Source organism: Talpa occidentalis, unplaced genomic scaffold, assembly GCF_014898055.3.
Source record: "Talpa occidentalis isolate TD23 unplaced genomic scaffold, MPIMG_talOcc4v2.1 talOcc4.10, whole genome shotgun sequence".
Classification (NCBI taxonomy): Eukaryota; Metazoa; Chordata; class Mammalia; order Eulipotyphla; family Talpidae; genus Talpa; species Talpa occidentalis.
In genome coordinates, this window is record NW_023600993.1 from 54,180,225 (window position 1) to 54,202,134 (window position 21,910).

Here is a 21,910-nt window from a genome sequence, read left to right on the forward strand (position 1 = left end):
ATAGGGACACCAGCAGAGAAAAAGAGAGCAGAGAGCAGAACCAGGATGAAAGAGAAGCAGAAAAGAAAGGAGATCACAAGAGAACACTGGAGAGCCCAGGAAGACTGAGGATTCGCCAGGGGCTGGGAGGCCTGTGAGGCTCTTGGCCCCCCGGCATCCCTGCCTGCTGTGCACCTGGCAAAAGCCTGAAAAAGCCACGGAGGGCTCCAGGACTCTCCTTTACCCATCTACACAGGTTCATCGAGACCCTCCTCTGGCCTTCCCGCCACTACAATGTTATATCTCAAAAAAGATAATGATGCTGACATTTGGATATGGGAAAAAGCTTAACTAGCATTAGATGGTAGTGAAGGAACCATGCATCTGTGGAAATTTACCAGCTTTCTGGGATGCAGGAAGGGGATCGTTCCTGTCTGGTGGGTGCATGTCCCCACGTTGTCAGCTGAGGAGAATTTGGTTCTACTGGGTCTCTTAGGAGACCTACTGTTCTGGCTCTCACCAATTAATTCTACACTAACTTTGGGGCCTCCCCGTTGGCGCAGCGGTAGAGCGCTGGGTTGCGAAGCTGCCCGCGGCCTCTGCGGCGCCGGTTCAATCCCCGGCTGCTCCCCGGCCACCGGAGGAGGGTCCCACATGGCGCGCAGACCTCTCCTGCCGCCCGCTGCTCCCCTCAGCAGTGTACTTCGGTCCTTCTGCCTGCTCTGCTCCCCGCTCTGGCTCTGGTGAATTCTCTCACCCTCCCGCGCTTCTGACTGTACCCAGTGCATGTATAAACAAAACAAACAAACAAATAAATAAATAAAAACATGCCTCTATTAAAAAAAAAAATCTTTAAAAAAAAAAATAATTCTACACTAACTTTGAAAAGTCAGCTCCTGGTTTCAAGTGAGGAACAGTTGTTGTGGATGACACACTAGGAGAGGGACAGCAGTTACCCTGAGCTACACTCAACCTGAGAATGGCGGGGGTCCTGGTTTTATGGGGTTGATTACCAGGTGTAGGGTAAGGTAAAAAATCAGGCTTTTCTGCCCTCCCACCATCAGGATAGATGAGGGAACCCTGTGATCCTGAATGCATGCCTGATGGCGGGCACCTGGAGTGGGTACACCTGGGCTGAGACTGTGCTTTTAAAGGCGGCGTCACGGGGACGCCAGGAGAAGCCGAAGCAGAAGCCGAAAGAGAAGCCAAAAAGCAGCAGAACGAACGCCAGAGAGCCCAGATAGAGTGAAGACTTGCTGATAGGCCTCCCAGCCCCGCAGCCAGCACCCCTCCCTGCCATATGCCTGGTGAACCCCAATAAAAGACCTGCAAAAAACCACTGAGGACTCTGACTCCTCCTTTACCCGGTCTGCATGGGATCAGAAAACCTGCACTGTGTCCAGTCCTGCTCTTACACCAGGGTAGTGGGCATGTGCAGAAAGGCGTCACACTTCTTCATAAATCACATGTCCATTAGCATCTTAAGTCTCCACCCAGGGGTGTGATTTTAGCATGCTAATGAGACCCCCATCACTTCCAGGTTGGTCTTCTGCCAACTGCATCTGCTCAGCCATCAGGTTTCAGCTGGTTCTGGAATTGTTGCCTACAAGCAGGAAGCCTCTGTGAGGTGGAGTCTGTTTCTCTTTAGTGATCACCTGACCAGGGCTTGTTAGCCTGGGTGCTCAAGAACAGGAGGTTAAGTAAGCAAGGTGTGGGTTCAGGGGTCCTGTAACATCTCCAGCTTCTCATCTCCATCCGGATGTCTGCTCACTGAGCATTTCAGCCCCTTACCCCGCCAGGTCAGAGACCCTAACAGAAGTGGCCTGATCTCCTGCAGTCCATCATCCTGCAGTCCTTTCTCAGGCTTATCTATTCCACAGATTGGCACCCACTAATTGGATGCTGCTAGGGCAGGGGCTGTGTCCCACTTAGGTTAATAAGGACTTGCTGCCTTCTCCTATCTGGTAGCAAGCGTCTGTGACATTGCCTCCGGGAAGCCAGCTCCCCCTGCCTCCTAGGACAGTCGTGAGAGATGGATATAGTAAAAGGAACTGTACAGACACCAACAAAAGTCAGGTACATGGAGAGGCATTTAAACATACATCCATTACCGGGCCTCCCCTGTGGCGCAGCAGTTGAGCTCTGAGTTGCGAAGCTGCCTGCGGCCTCTGCGTCGCTGGTTCGATCCCCGGCTGCTCCCCGGCCACCAGAGGAGGGTCCCACATGGCGCGACAGACCTCTCCTGCCGCCCGCTGCTCCCCTCAGCAGTGTACTTCGGTCCCTCTGCCTGCTCTGCTCCCCGCTCTGGCTCTGGTGAATTCTCTCACCCTTCTGCGCTTCTGACTGTACCCAGTGCTTGTATTAACAAACAAATAAATAAATAAAAAATACATGCCTCTTTAAAAAATAAATTTATATATATATATCCATTACTTATTTATTTTCAATAATGATTTCATCACTTGACGTGGATGATTCAAGTAAGTATGGCAAGAATAGAGCACAGTGTTTTAGCAATGAAGAGCTTCCTAGTTATCCCAGATTCTAAGGGCAACACTTTCTCATTATGTGGCCCTAAGCATCCAATACACGTCGCATCCCCTCTCTGCCCCACACACATAATACCACTTATCAATCACAATCCAAAACTACTCCCCCCAACACATGTAGTTCTAAATGCCTGAAGGCAGCGGTTTAGCCTAAGTTGTTTATTTTAGAGATAAGGAAACTGAAGCCCAAAGAAGAAAAACTATCCAAGTCAGTGGTAAAGCAGGGATTAGCCCATGTTCTGATTTCCAGTTCCCTGCAATTTTTGACACTACTGACTTTCAGTTTAGTTCTGATAAATTAAAACACGGCACTCCTGGGAACTTCTGTTTCTTAATGACTTCTGCTTTCCTTTTCCTCTCTGGAGAGTGAGTGGACATTGCAATTTCAGTGCTGGGTTCTCTCAAGCATGGCCACAGGTGTCTGAGAAGTTGCTGACAGGCTCACCCAGGATGGACCTGTCTTGCTGATCCTCTCTCTACCCGCCGACTTGATACAGATGTGGGCACACACAATATCCTGCATGACACTCTTTTTTTTTTTTTTTAAAGATTTATTTATTTATGCATACAAGAACCATGGCACAGGCCAGATGTTTAGGAGGGTGAGAAGATTCACCAGAGACAGAGTGGGGAACAGAACAGGCAGACTGACCAAAATACACTGCTGAGGGGAGCAGCAGGCGAGACAGGAGAGGTCTGCCCCACCATGTGGATATCTCCGCAGCTGACTGGGATCGAACCTGCACTGCAGAGGCTGTGGACAGCTTCACAGTGCTGCGCTCAACCGCCTGCACCACCAGGGAGGCCCATGGCACTCCTCTTCCCACCAAAAATCAATAACAAAAAGTGAGAACGCACTTAGGTCTGATTTATTCCGCCGTAGCTGCAGAGTGCTCAACCCTAATGGCTCCCATAGTTCATATAGCAAAGAGTACGGTGCTGGCAGAGTGCAACGAAAGTGAGGAAGAGATTCAACAATGTTCTTGAGAATACTGGAGTTAGAGTCATTCACTCATTCATTTTTTTAATTGCAATATTTATTAAGCACTTATAAGGATTTGGTCCATGTTGGACACCAGGTAATACACAAGCCAACACAACTTTCGCTACCCTCATGGACCTTACAGTTTATAGTGTTAGTAAAATGCTGGTTCTGTTGTGTATGAGTTGTGTGTCCCTTGATAAGTTGCTTAATCTCTCTGAACTTCTGCTTCAGCAATTAAATGGAAAATCAGAAATAGAGTTGTAATGTTTTAACAGTAAAAATGGATGGGAAGGGAGCCTCCCTGGTCATGCAGGGGTTAACATTTCATCACGATCAAGCTATTGTCAGCCACAGCGGCCTGTGTTTGATCCCTGGCCAGGGAGCTAACCCACAAGGCACTGCCCACCTCTCCTGACTCACCTGCTGCTTCCCTCAGCAGTGTATTTCTGTAGATCTGTTTTCCCTACTCTGTCTCTGGTGAATCCTCTCACCCCCGACACCTCTGGCCTAAACCCCAGTTCTTGTGTGCATAAGTAAATAAAATACATCTTTAAAGAAAAGTGTATGGGAAGGATCTAGCCCTGTGCCCAGCATGTAATAAGTGCTGTGTAAGCGACAGCTAACACTATTAATAAAGATTTAACATTCCATATTAGAAATCCCTAAATCCTTGTGTCTACAATCTGGACATGAAGTTTTGGCCAAGAACTCTATTTTTTCCCTACAATTATGAATAATAAACCTATTTTTCCCAAAGAAGTGTAGTTGTAATCATAAATTATGTATATATACTATGTACTTTATTTTTATAGTTAATATATGTGGGGGCTGATCTTGTGTCATAATTTCTGTACTTTAAGGTGAGGACAGCAATAATTTCTACTTATAACACACTTTTGAAAGAGTCTTGGGTAAAGAAAAACATGACAAACTATGAGTTTTTAAATATTCTATTCTTTTCCCTGGACCTCCACTCTTGACAAACCCTTTACCTTATTTAACCTCTGCTGCCTGGTCTTGAAACCTCTAAATAGATTGGTATTTCAGGCTGGCCAAATCCTCCAAGTTATTTGCCAGCAACATTTTGGAAACACATCACCTTAGTGAGAGCAAGAGTAGCCAATGAGGACTTCGTGTCTGCTCCTGGCCATCTCCCCGCTGAGCCTCCTGCTCAGCTACCCAGCCACAGAGGGAAGCAAGGCAGAGGAAGGGAGCAGCTTTGAGGTCATTGCCAAGTGTGTGATGTGTGGCAAGTTGCAGGACTCTGAACGCCTCAGTTTCTCCACTGGTAAAATGGGGGGCATAGGTTTAACTTTGGAGAATTATGGGGATAATTGAATAACTTAATGATTAAATCATAAATGATAGGTAAGAAGTAGTTCAGACTTCGCATTACAAATCAGCAATTAGCCTTAGAAAGCAAACTCCTGGGAGGGGTGGTGGCCTTTCCAGCCATCCCATGGTGTATGTGACATTTCTGAACATTTTCAGAATTTCATTGCCAACCCTGCCCCAAATAGGGAAGTATACAGTTGTGGTATTTAGTCATTAGATTCTAGATTTCCTGTACTGTTCTATAAGGTATTCAACTAGCCTCATGTGACTATTTAAATTAACTGAATTTAAAATTAAATGGAAAAAAATCAGTTCCTCAGTTGCACTGGCCATATTCCATCCATTCAATGGCACATGTAGCTGGCAGTACCACAGAGGATAGCTCAGAAGAAAGGGACAAGCTCATCCTTGCAGAAAGTTCTACTGCGCAGAGCTGTTCTAGAACATCCTCTGTTCAAGTTTGTCATTTAGTCCTTGAATTAAAATGACCTTTCCAAAGCTTATATCTTAGTTTCAAATTAAAAAGAAATACTTTCTTAAAAGTGGTTTGAACTGCCCAGATTGTGGTCTCTAAATACCATTTAGTATTAAGAGAAACTAGTATATTTAGGAAAATGACTGATTCCAGGTCTGGGGCAAGAAATGTACAAGATAAGCCTGTATATATTAGTCGTATTATAAAGCACAGAAGCTACCCAAGACTAATAGAGGGCTGTCAAAAGGACTCAGAACTCAACATTTAGAAGCTGCTACTAGCCACAAAGGGAGGATTTGATTATCAGTACAAATAACCACAAAAGATGGAATGAATTACACATGTAAAATTCTTGAGTTCATAAACAACAAAACAAAACAAAAATAACTCTCAGTACTTTTGAGAGATGATAAGGAAACAATTCATTATTCTGAAAACTGGTAAGTAAGGGGAGCAGACCTACCTATGTGAGATGTTCCTCAGAGCAACCACAAGTGACTGAGGAGGGAATATTTCTGTCCATAGAAGTCTTCCAGCCAGTAATTAAAGATAGAATAAAAGGATTAGAACATCACATTCTGCAAACCCCTGTTTATGGAGCACATGGAGCAAATGATTATCAATGTCTGCTAATGTCACAAACAGGGCCATCAGCGTGAAGAATTATAGATATGAAACTAAATCTTACCTGGATGAAACCAAGTCAGGATCTAGCAAACAATCATCAGGAAGCACAGGGGATGGATGACACCAGTGGGATGAAGCTGTAATTCCAGACCTTGAGGAACTGTGTAGGGTAAAGGGGAGAAAATAGATCAAGTGGGAGTCTAAGATTAAAAGAAGCTTAACAGGCAACTGACATAGCAACCCAATAGAACAGGCAGACCTTGTTTGGATTCTGATGTGTAAGAGAGAACAAGGATTCTGGTGTAAGAAGGAAAGGTATGTGGACAAATAGAGAAAGTTAGACATGGATGACATATTTAGTTATGTTAAGGAATTATTGATTCTTTACAGTGTGACATGTATTATGGTTATATCCTTTATAACAGAGCTACTCTCTTTCAGAGACACATAACACTGAAATGATATGTCAGATGAAGTGATTTGATGCTGGCATTTATTCAAAATAATCCAGGGGAAGGCAGAAAGTTGATGGGGAGGGGGGATGGTAGATAAGATGGGCCACTATTTGTTATTGCTGTAGTTGGGTTTGTTGTAGATGTGGTCATCTCTCTGAGTTCGTCTATTTTCTCTAGTTCGTCTATTTTCTCTAATCCTATGATCTTTTACAGTAAATTTCCGGGTCTTGGCATTTTTCTTGACAGGTGGACAGGGTCAGGCATGAATATTGTGAGAGAAACCCCAGGCTTTGAAAATATCTGAGGACTGTTTGATAAGAAATCTTAGCAGAAAGTTTCCCTCAGCTGGCAACCAGCTTACAAAGCCTTACTATCTGTTAGGGTAATCCCACCAGCCAGACTGTCATTCAAGCAACACGTAAATTACATCTTATATGTAAAATGTAATGTAAATTACATTATTCCAGAAATTCACAGGTCAGCCTAGAGTGTTTTGAAGTGGAGGAGGAAGTGACTCCTCCCTCCTCCTCCTCCTCCTCTGCCTGACCTCCTCTCCCTTCTTTAACAAAATGTAGAAAAACTCCTTCACCTTCTGGGAAAGCTCCTACGTGGCCTCCCTTTTTGGCCTCTGACTATTAGGGTCAAGAGCTAGAAGCTCAGGCCTCCAACTGGGTGGTTTCTCACGCTGGTTAGAGTCCTGGGCACAGGTGACCTTTTTCTAAGAATGTGTACTTTAAAAGAGCTTAAAGTGGGGCCTCCCCGGTGGCGCAGCAGTTGAGCGCTGGGTTGCAAAGCTGCCCGCAGCCTCTGCGGTGCCGGTTCGATCCCCGGCTGCTCCCCGGCCTCCGAAGGAGGGTCCCACATGGCGCGCAGACCTCTCCTGCCGCCCGCTGCTCCCCTCAGCAGCGTACTTCGGTCCTTCTGCCTGCTCTGCTCCCTGCTCTGGCTCTGGTGAATTCTCTCACCCTCCCGTGCTTCTGACTGTACCCAGTGCTTGTATAAACAAAACAAAACAAAAAAAAAAACAATAAAATAAATAAATAAATAAAGCATGCCTCTATTAAAAAAAAAAAAAAAAAAAAAAGAGCTTAAAGTGTCTTGACAGTGCTGAGTCAGTTCTAGCTTCACATTCTCTCCCAGGAAGCCAGACCACCTCCTTTGGTTTCCTTTCTGTAAATCACATTCCAGACCCACTCCTATGATTTTTCCTGATTCGTCACTTGGGGTTTTGGTTTTTTGGGCACTTTTCAGTTTCACCTCTGCAGGCTCACGGTCTCCATGAAGGGTGGTAGATAGGCTGCCCTTCCCCCTATAGCCTCTCCTCCTTTTGGTGTAAAAACTTTCCAGGCAAAGACTACATTTCCCAGTTCCCCTTGCAGTTTGGTACAGCCACTAGAATAAGTTCTAGCCAAGGGGAAAGAGAAAGGTAATATAGGTAAATATAGGTCTGTCCTTAGGAAAAAATCAATGTGTGCCTCTATTATCGTTCTGTAACAGTGTAATCTAAAAAGGGGTGGTTCCATGCTTTCTGTCCCACCCAATGATGGATGGAGCTGAGCAGCCAGGAGAAGTTGAAAAGGTCCTGGGAGTGATGACTTGGGAGAGAAGACTTGGAGGAGGCATGTTGAGCAGAGAGATGTGTGAAGAAGCAGCCGCGTTTGCATCTTGGCCTGGGACTTATACCAGGGACTTTGGGGACATGGAAGGAGACCCAAGGGGAGGCTAACAATGGCAGCCTTATTCCTGACATGTACTTTGGTTTTGCTTCTTTGCTTCCAAACTTGCCTGGCTCCTTCTGTCCCTTTCCTATGGTTCCCTGCCAGAAAGTGCCTTAGACTTGTGACAAGCTTTCAGGCCTCAGCGGCCCTACTTTGGCTAACCCTGATTGGCTGGACATTTACCCGTGAGGGTCTGGGTAACTTTGGTGTGGGAAACTATTTTCCTTTCTTCTCTCTCTATGCTATGTACACTAACTCTATTAAAGTTCCTTTCTATTGAGACTCTTATCCATTAAGAGTACCCTTTGCCTTTATGCAGCAGGTAGCAGAATCCATTTAGAGCATGCAGGTCTGGGGGTCCCGGGATGCCCCTCAATTCTGTCCAGGAACAGTTCATTTCCCCTCTCTACCCATGGGAGATGGTGAGAAAGAATCTCACAAGCAGTGATCTGACTAGCCTTGAATACCACCTCTGGACTGTGTAGCATGTGAGAGAAACTACCTGTATCTTGAACAGCCCCTAGGCTTGGAAAATCTCCACTCTGTTTTACCTCTGCAAGCACTCAGTGCTTACCCCGTATCTTAACTTAAGACAGAGAGCTACTTCCAAACACTGGGTATAAATTTTACCTGGACAACTCTAAGCGACTTTATTTCTAAGCACCTGAGCTAGCCTGCCTCTCCCCACCCCTCCATTTCCTTTTTGTCCTAATTTTATGTCTGTGAATCCAGGCAATGCAAGCACTTTTGTCTGTCCATGGCCATAAACCCAGAGTATACCTTGAGAGGCAGAAATTTCTCACTCGAGTACTTCACACCAACATCTTGCCTTAATAGTCCAATGATAAGGAGGGCTTGGAAATACCAAGGCTTTTTGTTTCTCTTTTCCCAAGTCCCTGGAGTTTGGTTTTTATGGTTCCTCCTTGGAAAAAACATTTTCCACCCAGCCAACAGCTCGGCCAATACCGACAGACATACTCCATTACAACTAATAATGGGACTCGAGCACTGTAGAAGCTTTTACTAATTGAGCCACTGAATATCCCTATGAAGTAGGTAACTATTATCGTCCCCAATTACTGTCAAGAAGCTAAGCTGCAGAGACATTAAGTGGCTTGCCAGAGTGTGCAGTGGAATCCAAGCAGAGTATTTCAGCCCCAATCAAAGAAACTAGAGTTGGCCTGGAAGGCAGGAGATCTATGTTCTAGTGTCGGCTCTGCTCTGTCATTAACCATTGAAGGCCACATTTTCTCTTTGTGGACTGGAGTGTGCATGTGTGTGTGCGTGTGCGTGTGCGTGTGCATGTGTGTGTCTAGCCTGAATAATCTACCTGTCCTCTGGGGTTTTTCCCGCTGAAGGTGGAAGTATGATTTCCCCTGAAAGACTAGCCATCCACTGCCCAATCTCTGAGAAAAAGGTTAATTCTGAGATAGGAATTAAAGATTTAAAGAGGAGAAAACTTTCTTTTTTTGGGTCAAGACTCACATTGAAAACAAGCTAAGTGAGTGGTTTCAGGATGGAAGCATGTGGAGAATGGTCTGTGTTAAGTTAAAGTATAGCCTCCAGTGTATTCAGGGGTTGGGAGATGGTCCAGGATATGGGATAAGGGAGGCCAGGGGAGAGGGTCCAGGACATGGTCTAAGGGTGGACAGGAGAGATGTTCCAGGACATGGTCTAAGGGTGGGCAGGGGAGATGGTCCAGGACACGGCCTAAGGGTGGGCAGGGGAGATGGTCCAGGACACGGGCTAAGGGTGGGCAGGGGAGATGGTCCAGGACACGGGCTAAGGGTAGCCAGGGGAGATGGTCCAGGACATGGGCTAAGGGAAGGCAGGGACTCAGAGCTCCTTTTCGGGCCAAGGTGCAGCCACTGAAGATAGTCCAGATTGATGGTAATTGTCAAAGTCCAAGTTTATGGGGACAAAGCTCTAACCTAGAAAAGGCCGAGCACTGCGCCCAAGGATGTGTAAAACATTCCTGGAGAGTTATTCCCACCACAGGGCTTCTGAGGACAGCCAGTTTCCCACCATAAGCCCAGTGTGAGCTATGGCATAATATTTGGGAGCAAAAAGAAGTCACGGGCCATGTGACCTGGGACATGAGGATGGTAAGTGAAACTATTTGAGTGGGTGACTCTAAACCCCTTCTCACTGAGGCACGGGAACCAGAGTGCAGTACTGCTAGACATTCGGCCCCCAGACCTCTAGGGATGGCTAATAGAGGATTTTCACCCCTGCTTCTGTCCATACTGGTTTTTGGCTTTGTCTCCAATGACCCCAGATGGTAGGTGACGAGCTAAGGTTGGGCTTTGGGCAGAGGTATAAGGAGTGGCTGTGTTGAGGTTGTGTGAGGAGGCATAGCCACGGAGGCCCCGGGAACAAATGCCATCTCTCTTACTCCCCAGTTCTGTGCAGGGAGGGCGAGGGGGTTGCTGGGATCTAGGGGTGCAGCTGAGTGGTCATGTTAGACTTAAAACACCAAACACGTCAGTGCCCTTGCTCTTTTTTCGACTTTAGCTCTCTGGCAAGTGACATGATCCTGCTGTCTTGAGAGACTAGGGCAGTCGCTATCTTGACCTTGTGGTAGATTCAGCCTGGTGGTACAGTTTGAAGTTTAATTCTCCCTTTTTCACCCAGCCCTTTGGGCCCTACTCAACCTCTTTCTTGTGCTACCTGCCAGGAGATACCTGAGATTCATTCTAATGGCTCTGCTCTTAGGCCTTGTTGTTCTACTTTGGGCCCTGACTGTTTGGCTGAACATTTGCCCATGAGGGGGCGGTTAATTTTAGAGTTTGCTAAGGGATCTGTATTTTTTACCCCACTCCTCTTCTCCTGTTCTCTATTTGAGACTTTCACTGATGAAAAGTCTTGGCACATACAGAGTTTGATTACTGTGCATGGATGGGCATGAAACTTTAGTAGAGGCAACATGAATTTTTCCCTTAACAATTTGAGGTCCCTGGGCATCCCAGTTTGCCTGGTATCAGTGTTAGTTCCCTGTCTTGAATTAGAGGTCCTTCATTGCTGGGAGTCTGATTTATTTCCAGACTAAGAAAATGGAGGGCAGAGAGGGTCTCCCTTCATTCAGAAGGGAGAAACAGAAACAAACTTCTATTTCACATGAATTAAATTAATTAAATTTGGCTAATTATTGCAGTGGATCTTCTTTTTGGCATAGAAGAACTGGAGTGTAGGCCAGAGATGCTAGGGGGGTGGGGGTGATAGGATTCATTAGAGACAGAATAGGGAGCAGAACAGGCAGATTTACTTAAATACATGCAGTGTATACTTGAATGTGCTTTGACTAACAAAACAACCATCATAAGCAAGATCCAGAGCATTTCTATTCTCCTGGAAATTTCCCCTTTCCAGCCAATCCCCCCTACCCTCCCAAGGGCAACTGATATTTTGATTTCTATGTTCTTAGTTTAGTTTTGTCTGTTCTAGAATGCACTATAAATGGAACTATACTGTATGTACTCTCTCTATATCCATTTTTAACATGCAAATAATGTTTTCAATTTCTTGCCATGTCTAAACATGTCACGCCAAGAGGATGCAATGCACTGATCCAGTGGTTATTTGTTCCTCCCCTCTCCCCTTAGTCACTCAGACTTGAGTTTGCAGAACCTAAATAGCAAACCTCAGTCTTTGGCTTTGCAGGGACCAGGTTGATCTCTCCCCTCCCTCTTCAGATCTCTGAAGTTCTGAAACCTCAGAGCCTGCTTTCCCCGCTCCTCTACACCCAGCCCAGCACAGAGCAATCACTATACCCTGAGGGTCACAGCTTCCTGAAAATTTGTTTTTGTCTAGAACAACAATCCCTAGCAGGCATAGAACTATTACAGTTAAAAACTAATAAAATAGAAGCCATCATTTGTTGAAGTCTCTCCAAGTCATCATGCTTATGCTCTGTATACATTATTTCCTATAATTTTCATAGGCACCCTTCCCAGTGAGATAGCTCCATTTCACACATGAGGAAACTAAGGCTCAGAGAGATTATAACAGGCTTCTAAGACTTTAATGAGCACATTATTCTCATGGAGGTCTTGTTAAAAGGCAGATCCTTATTCAGTAGGGTTAGGGTTGTCTTGTGTTTCTGCATCTTGTGATAAGCTCTCAATCGGTGCTGTTGCAGCTGGTTTGTGGACCAGAGTTAGAGTAGCAAGGAATGAGATAACCCGTAAGTTCAGCTGCCAGCAAGGGGGAAATCTAAGATATGAACCCAGATCACCTACTTCCAAAGTCAGTGCTGTTAGTAGTGCTGCTTAAGTGGTGGGGAGAAGAAAAATAAAAAGGAAAAAACTGGGTGTTATCTGGACATAAAATCTCAATGACAGTTAAAGAGTTTGTAACAGGGTGGTCCCCAGGAAAGGGGGAGGTTCCAGGTTCCCTGCCCCACCCAAGGGAGGGTGGAGCTGAGCAGGAAGAGGAGAAGATGAAGAAGAGACTGAGGAAGGAAGCAGGATGGAGCCAGAAGACCTGGAGGAGGCGCACGGAGCCTAGAGACACATAAAGAAACTGCGCTTGTCTTTTGGTCGTGGACTGGGTGACACAGATGTGGGTGAGACCCATGGGGAGGTGACAATGGCAGCTTTTATCTTGATGTTGATTTTGCTCTTTTCCTTCCGGGCTTGTCCGGTTGTTTGTGACCCTTTTCTGTGGGTCCCCACTGGAAGATGCTTTAGACTTGTGGCAGGCTTTGGGGCCTTGTTCTGGGCCGATCCCATATGGATGGACTTTTACCCACGAGGGGACGGGTAACTTTGGGTGCTTGATTTAGAAACTAGACTCTTTGCCTTACCTGTATTGTTTCCTAGTTTTATTAAAGTTCCTTCCCATTAAAGTCTCATATGTTTTGTGTTGATGCGGCGGATGGCCGAACCCATTTAGAATAGGCAGGTTTGCGGGGTTTGGGCTGCCCCTCTCCCTGTCCTATAACAAGTTTACTAGATAATGAAAGTGAGGATTCAAACCCTGGAAGCAGGGCCTCCCTGGTGGCTTATGGGGTTAAGTCTCAGCTCTATGAAGCTATCTGCAGCCACTGCAGCATGAGTTCAATCCCCGGCCAGGGAGCTACCCACATGGCGCAGCAGACCTCTCCTGACTCTCCCGCTGCTCCCCTCAGCAGTATATTTCAGTCCATCCACCTGTTTTCTACTTGGTCTCTGGTGAATCCTCCCCCCACCCCGCACCTCTGGCCTGTACCCCAGTTTCTTGTATGCATAAATAGATAAATCTTTAAAAAAAAAAAAAACACAAAAGCAACAACCCAGAAAGCAGTCCAAGAGATTTTACTCTGTGAGAACTATTTTAATAACCACAAGTTTGAGTTTAGTTTATATAGGTAGGAACAGTGAATCATTGACAATAAAAATGCAATTAATCTTGTGGGGGGCTTCTGGTTCTAAGTTGTTTTGACCTACAGATATGTTGATGATACCTATGCACAAAGGATACCTATGCACAAAGGAAATTCCTTCATAATTTACTGTGGAGATGTAAAAGCTGGTGAGGTTAGTGAAGGTGAAAAGACTGACTTTGCTGCAGGCATCTGATTTTGCATAGCTGTTTCACACTTCAAATCTATGCAGGGGGCTTTACTCTCTTGTCTGCTACAGCAGGGAGGGGTCATGTTCCCAGAACTTTTTTTTTTTTTTTAAAGATTTATTTATTTATTTATTTATACAAGCACTGGGTACAGTCAGAAGCACAGGAGGGTGAGAGAATTCACCAGAGCCAGAGCGGGGAGCAGAACAGGCAGAAGGACCGAAGTACACTGCTGAGGGGAGCAGCAGGCGGCAGGAGAGGTCTGCGCGCCATGTGGGACCCTTGCCCTGCAGCCAGGGATCTAACTGGCGCTGCAGAGGCTGCGGGCAGCTTCGCAACCTGGCACTCAACCGCTGCGCCACCGGGGAGGCCCCATCCCAGAACTTTTTATAGCATGTTCACATGGGGCAAGATTCTTCTTCTGGGAGACAAGTATCCTTGTTTAGCAAACCTCTTGATGAGAACGTTAATTCTCTGAAAAGCTATCCTTCTGGACAAGGCAAGGATGGGATAGAAAGGAGACCAAGAGAGAGCAAAATGCCAGTGGAAGGTGGAGGGTCATGAATTAGTAAGTCAGGGACTAGATGCCAGAGAGGACAGGAAAAGGGTAGGGAGATGGCAGGTACCTGGAGGCCAAGAGGAGAGGAGGACAGAAGGGCGCACCGCCCCCAGATGTGGGAATGATGTACAGACTCTTCGGAGCAGTGTTAAGGTGTTTGCTCCTCCACCATGAGTCTTCCAAGTTGTCCTGATCTTTATGCAGAGTCTGCTACACAGCATTGAGCTTGAGTCGCTGGAAGTTTGGGGAGAAGATGGTTGGGTAGAGTGGGTCTTGTGTGGTATGCAAAGAGGGAGATGTAAATCTAAACAGAAAGGCAGAGCCAGAGTGAGTTAGGAGAGGGGAGTCCCCCCAACACTGCCTAACCCCAATCTGAGAAAATTGCTGGGTTTCTCTCTGTACTTGAACTGGGCATTCAAGTTCATCTTGTTCACAATTTTAAGAGTAGTTATAAGATTTCACATTTTTTATTTCATTTATTCCACATAACAGTCTTGGCAGGAAAAAGGGTAGGAATCATCATCCACATCTTACTGGGATAGAAATCATGGTTGGAGGGGCAGCTACATGCTACAAATGTCAGAGAGGGGCTAGAGGTGTGTTTTCGCTTGTCCCTGTAAATCAGAATCACCAGGGGAGTGTTTAAAAATAACCTATTTTCAGGATCTCCATCAGGCCATTTGATTCTGTTTTTCTGGAGTTGGGCCCAAGCATCAATAATTTAAAAAAAGCCCTCATTGTTCTAATGTCTTCGCTGTTCTAAATTTTTAAGGTAAAAGCCTCTGGCCTAGGTAAAGCACATAAAGTGCTTAACCGGGAGCCAACACTGAGCTGGACAACCTTAGTTAAGGTCAGCCGCTGTACTCGTTTTTACTGTACAAACAACTTAAGATGCTGTTCTCTCAGCCACTACTTCTCAGTCTCTGCCAAGCATTGGAGTCACTGGAGGACTTGTTCAAACACACATTGCTGGAGCTTCTGATCTAGTAGGTTGGGTGGAAACTGAGAATATGCCTTTCTTTTCTCTCTGCAGAAAAACATCAATTACCAAACTATAAATAAGATGGGATAGGGCAGAGCAGAGCAGGCTGGGAGAATCTTAGAGGTCATAGGCTGGGTTCTTTCTCTGTCCTCCTGGGCCTGGGATCTGAATTCCTCATTAGGTCTCCTTCACTTGGACCACGCTTGATTTCAGGTAGAAAAGGCCACCCACGGATTTACCACTCACCTTCAACAGGGGTTTGCAGTTCTTCTGGATTTTCTTGGGTCACAGCCTGGAAACACTGGGAATCTGTTGGGCCTCCTAGAGGCTGAGACCTGAGAGATTGGAGGTGGCTGCAGGTGTCTGGCGTGTCCCCAGGAATCAGCTGCCAGTCCATAGGCTCAAATTCCTGCTGCAGGGCACAGGAAAAGGCCCTGCCCACCACCTGCACCCCCATCACAATGAGCTGGACCAGGTACCTGGCCACGTGCCCACTCTGCCTGGAGGGCGAGGGCTCCAGCTTCCTGACCCCAAGGTCGCAGGATGTGCCTTTCTAACAGGGTGCCCTCCTGATGATGCTGATTGGGGGATCACCTTTGAGAAACAGTTTTGCAAACAAAACTTGGAAGGCAGCTCAAAAAGGCGAATTCTTTTTCCAACTTGAGGAAGAATGGCCAGGTTGGGACTCCTCCTGCATCTTGTCATGACTGGTGGAGGTCTGGGGCGCAGGCTGCCTTCCTCCGAGCCCTCATATGGCAGTTGTGATGAACACCACTGACTGGGAGCGGACCTTCAGGATGGGGCTGCTTTTGATGGCTGAAGGGGGATGAGAGTAATAGGAAACACTTGTAGCCTGGCTCACACATTAGGGATCACTTTTAAAGGAGGGGAGTAGGGAGGAGAAAAAAAATGTCAGAGAAGAGTAGTTCAGTGTCAGATGCTCTGATGTTTCAACAGAGAGCGAGGTTCTCACGGAGACATAATTAGGTATAAATATGTTTTCAGCCTGGGGTGGGAAAGAGGAAGCAAGTCAAGGGCTCTGGAACCTCAGGATTTTCTGCCCTGAGGGAAAAAACTCAGACTCAGTCCCATTTTGTACCATAACTTGCATCATGTGAGAACCTCTCATCACCACCCAGACCACAGTCCCATCAGACCTATGAGCCCCAAACCACCATCTGTAGGCATGCGGGAACCCAGTTCACAAGGAGGCCGGGCAAAAACTCTGACCCAAAGAGACGGTCCCTGGTGGGCAATGGCTGACAGCCTGAGTTAGTGTTTACTTGGTGAGGGACACACAGAGTGGGGGAAGGAGACAAGACAAGAAAGTAGGAGGACTGAAAAACAGAGTCACCAGAGTCACAGGATCTTCAGAAGAGGCAGCCAGTTCTGAGGGTAAGACAAGATGGCCAGACCATGAGAACATCTGATGATCCTGGCCCATCTGCTCGTTGGCCAAGCAGAGTTAATGACCCTCTTCCAACCCACAGGGACAGGGCATGGGTAGAGGTTTGGGTCTAATTCTCAGATCCTGAGGGGTGTAGTCCTGTAGGGTAAGTGAAAAAGTATCAGGCTTTTCTGCCCTCCCACCATTAGGATGGATCCTTGTGGTCCTGAATGCATGCCTGATGGCGGGCACCTGGAGTGGGGTGCAGGCATGTGTAAGTGGATACACCTGTGCTGAGAGACTGGGCTTATAAGGGTGGCGTCACGGGGACGCCAGGAGAACAGAGCGAACAGTAGAAGCAGAACCAGAGTGAAGAGAGAACGGAACAGCAGAGCAAAAGAGGCAGAGGCCACGAGAGAACCCCGGAGAGCCCAGAAGGAGTGAAGACTTGCCGAGGACTGGGAGGCCTGCCAGCCTTCTGTTCCCCCGGCACCTCTGCCTGCCGTGTACCTGGGAAATCCCAATAAAAGCCTGAAAAGCCTCTGAGGGCTCCAGGACTCTCTCCTCCTTTACCCCGTCTGCTCGGGTCATAGAGAACCTGCCCTGTGCCCATTCCTGCCATTACAAGTCCCCAAAGGTATGTTCGAACACTCCTTGAGTTCTAAGTCAAGTATACATAGGCACGGCCTGTCCTTGTCTCCTTCTTCCACGTGCTTGAGCGAGAAGAGCAAGGGCAAACCCAGCCAGCTCTGCTCTACACACTTGTTCTTCTCCCACCCTCACCTACCTTTGAACAATTGTTCTCTCTGCTTCTCTCATCACTAAGTGGGGGGCCTACTCTTCCTCTGATTATAGTGATTACTTTTTTTTTTTTAAGATTTATTTATTTATACATAAGCACTGGGTACAGAGGCACGGGAGGGTGAGAGAATTCACTAGAGCCAGAGTGGGGAGTAGAACAGGCAGACTGACAAAGTACACTGCTGAAGGGAGTAGCAGGCGGCAGGAGAGGTCTGAACACTATGTGGGACCCTCACCCCGTAGCCGGGGATAGACCCAGCGCTGCAGAGGCTGCGGGCAGCTTCGCAGCCCAGCGCTCAACCGCTGTGCCACCGGGGAGGCCCTATAGTGATTACTTTTTTTTAAAGATTTATTTATGCATATAAGACCTGGGGTATAGGCCAGAGGTGTGGGGAGTGAGAGAATTCGCCAGAGACAGAGTGGGGAAGAGAACAGGTGGATTGACCGAAATACGCTGCTGCAGGGAGCAGCAGGTGAGACAGGAGAGGTCTGCTGCACCAGGTGGGTAGCTTCCTGGCTGGGGATACATGCTGCAGTGTTTGCAGATAGCTTCATAGTGCTATGTCTTAACACTTTGCACCACTGGGGAGGCCCCTCACTATGGTGATTAGATTGGAAATTCATACACAGGCTCCTTTGGTTCTAGGTCACAGATGTCACATGAGCTCTGGTTGAAAGGTTCTGTAGAAAATCTCACAGGAGCTTTATACTGAGATACAGGGAAAGTCCCAGTTAAATGTGAAGGTTTCATATTCGGGACCTTTTTGGTTGCCAGTAAAATAGGAATGCGATTCAAATTTGCTTTAAAAACAAAGGGCTGGAGGGGGGCCAGAGGACTCTGGGGAGGAAGGTGGATTTACTTCAACACTTCAGCACAGCAGCAAACCAGGCATTCCAACTATGTTATTAAGACTCATCGTTTCTCCATTTCTTACTTCTTCCTTTTGGTCTTGAATGGTAGACATCATCATCAGCAACTCCAGCTTACATTCTATCAGCAGAAAGAAGGTTTGTATCTCCAGAGGGTTTGTAGACTATGCCAAACACACATAGTCTCAAGGCACAAAACACATGCATAAAGCTTCTGGAAGTATCTCCTTATGACAGAGCCTCCTGGTTAACAACTTGGCTCCCTGATAACACTACTTCCTCGAGTCATAAGATGCCTAAAGCTACAGGGACGTCCAAATTCCAAATCACACCTGCCTTTCTGCTCTTCACTCTAGGAGAGCTTAGAACAAAGGCAAATCTACAGGGGCTTCTTTTTGACAAATTCTTCAACGTAATGCCTTCTGTTTATACTGAAGAAATTAATCATGCATATACACAAAGTTTTTAAAACTACAAGCATATTAACTCCTATATCATGTGTAATGATAAAGAGTTGAAAGCCATGCAAAAGTCCATACAAGATAGGTTAAACAATGAATGGTACATTTATACAAACATTATGGGGCTATTATGCAGGAATATTATGCAACCAATAAAACTTATGTAGAAGAATATAAAATGATGTGAGAAAATGTCTATTACTTACCGAAAACAGAGCAAAGTCCTACTTAATTTTTTTTTTTAATTTTAAAAATACTGCTATGGAGTGAATTGTGTCTCCCCAAATATCATATGTTGAAGCTTGAACGCTTAACATAAGTGTACTTGGAGGCAGGAATTACGAGGAGGAAGTTCAGTTTATGTGAGACAGTGAGAGTGGGGCCCCAGCAGGACAGGATTAGTTTCTTATAAGAAGAGACACCAGACAGGTCACCCTCACTCTCTCCATCATGTGAAGACACAGCAAGAAGGTGGTCATTATAAGCTAGTTTTATAGGGCAGCCCCAATACAAAACGGGGTGCCTGACTGTGGGTCCTCGCCTGCGCGCTTAAAAGGACTTATCAATGCTCTACTGCAGGCACACGCGAAAGGTTAATAAAAGGTTTATTTACAAGGAATGGGGAAATGAAAAAATATACAGCTCAGGGAAAAAAGTGGGAGACAAAGTTTTAAATGACGCCTACCCAATCCGCGGATCAGAAATCCCAAAATGGCACTCTGAGAGCTGGCCGCGAGCCAGGAGCCGTGAAGCCAGGAGGTGAGCAATAGCGAGCCCCCCAAGGCCCATGTGTTTGGTTTTTATACCCAACCTGGCTGCTTAACTCCATCCTCAGGTCCCAGCCACCCTCCCTTTGGTGGTGATGGGATTTGTCTTTCCCAATGTCTTGATGGCTTTGGTCTGGAGTGGGGGTGGGGTCCACAAAGCCTGTATGGGATTAGCACAGGACATCCTTTCCCCCTAACACTAGGAGAGCCCCACCAGAACCCAACCATGCTGTCACCCTGATCTTGAACTTCCAGTCCCCAGAACTGTGAGAAAATAAATTTCTGCTCTTTAAGTCACCTAGACTAAGATGTTTTGTTGTGCAGCCCAAGCTAATACACATGTATACGAAGATGACACTTCACCATCTTAATAGAGATTCTCTGTAAGTGGGTCTGCTACTGACTTTAAACTTCATTTTATTTTTGTTTTCCAAAGTTTGCACAATGAGCAAATATGATTTTTATAAACACAAAATCAATACCTTTTTTATGGATGGCAATCACGGTTAGCTGTGGGTATTACAAAATGAATACATGCTAAATGAAGGAATTGGTGGCTTTATATTCTCTTCGCTAATCTGTATTTTCTGAAATTCCTACAATGAATGTATATTAATTTCATTTTTAAAAAGTTATATTCAAAACACTTTTCACACACTAAATCTTCTATAAGAGAGGCCCATTTGTGTGTGTGTTTGTGTGTGTGTATGAGAGAGAGAGAGAGAGAGAGAGAGAGATGAGGGAGGGTAGCAAACTGAAAAGCCCACTCTTAGGGTGCTTTCATTCAAGGAAATTCAACTGACTGCCCATGGAAGGTCAGGAGCTTAGCCGCAATTTTTTCCTTAGTGCTATAATGGTTTTCCATTACTAGGTAATAATACTAACACAAACTTCGCAGTTTAAAACAATATGGATGAATTTTTCCCAGTTTGCATCTATTAGTAATCCCAGCATGGCCTGGCTGGGTCTTCTATTTAAGGTCTCACCAGGGCGCAATCAAGTCCCCAGTGGGGAAGGATCAGCTTTCATGCTCTCAGGTTGACGGCAGAACTCAGTTTTTCATGGTTTAGAAGTGAAAGTTTCATTCTCTTGTGGAAGCACATCCCAAGGGGCATGGTTCCCAGACGGAGCTCCCTAACATGGATCTTGCTTCCTCCAAGTCAGCAAGGGAGATATAGTCCGAAGCTGCATTTTATGTCCTGTAACCACCAACTCAACCACACACATTCTGTGTCCATTGGTTAGAAGCAAGTCATAGGCTCCACCCACACTCAGGAGGCGGGGCTCACACAGGGCGTGGCCAGAGGCACATCCTGGAGACCTTGTAGAACTTCTGCAAAAAAATCTGTATTTATTTTACTTATATTCGACATATTTAAAAAGTAAAGCAATGGAAGATATTTTTAAATATTCCATCCTACAGACATTTTCACAAGACTTTCTCCTTAATATATTTTTTGCGACTCTTGCTCTTAATCTATTTGTCTTACTATATTAAACAAAATTATAAAGCTTAAACATACCTAAAGAAAAGAGAGCAAATCACAGCTGTAGCGTCGGGTGACTCATCTCAAAGTGACCCTCTCCACATAACCAGCACTCAGGTCAAGAAGCCGCGCCTGCCTGCTCCTGGCAGTCACCCGAGCTGCACCCAAGGACACGCGCTGGGGCAGAGCTGTATGTTTTAAGTTGCTCTCCTCCTCCTCTCAGGTTTTCAAGCCTGTCAACCCCACTTATGAAGTCGTCCCAGAACAGGGATTTTAGGGCTTAGGAACAAGACCTGCTCAGCCAACCAGAACCAAAAGAATCTGGCGCTGACAGAAATGATGTCTTGGCTCAAGCAGGATTGAACCACTGGTATTTGCAACTCGATGGCATCCTCCCACCAGAGAAATTGGAAGGAAAGAAACTGTTCAAGGGAGTTGAAGGCCAAGGGAAGAAAATCTGCTGTCAGGAATGACTTTGCCCCTTTGAAGAAAGTCTCTGCTTCCAGACTCAAGCGATTTACTCCCAGAGAAGTGAAGAAAACTTGCAGATGTGATTGGGAAAAGGCAAGAATTCTCTAAGGTCACACTATTCACTAGAAATGTGATTTCAGCCACCTTATGCAATTTTAAATTTTCTAGAAGCTACATCAAGTAAAGTAAGAGAAAATAAACTCGAACAATTTAAATAATTAAGCATTAAATAATTTAGTTTTAATATAATTAGCATAATATATTTAAAATAATGTCATTGAAATTCAGTGCTTTTGTCTGGTATTTTACATGCCAATTCAGAGTAGTTAAATTTCAACTTCTCACTTGCCTGTGTGAGTGGTAGCTACCATATAGGTCAGTGTCATTTTAAGGTATCAGGAAGAAATGCCAAGAAAGGAACACACATGCACACACAAGCATGCATGCACACG

The 21,910-nt window shown here is 45.8% G+C and overlaps 1 pseudogene; it reads right to left on the reverse strand.

The window, feature by feature from the left end:
* Positions 1-15,276: 15,276 nt before the first annotated feature.
* LOC119237614 (mitochondrial import inner membrane translocase subunit TIM16-like) lies at positions 15,277-17,420 on the reverse strand (annotated as a pseudogene).
* Between the last annotated feature and the right edge of the window lie 4,490 nt (positions 17,421-21,910).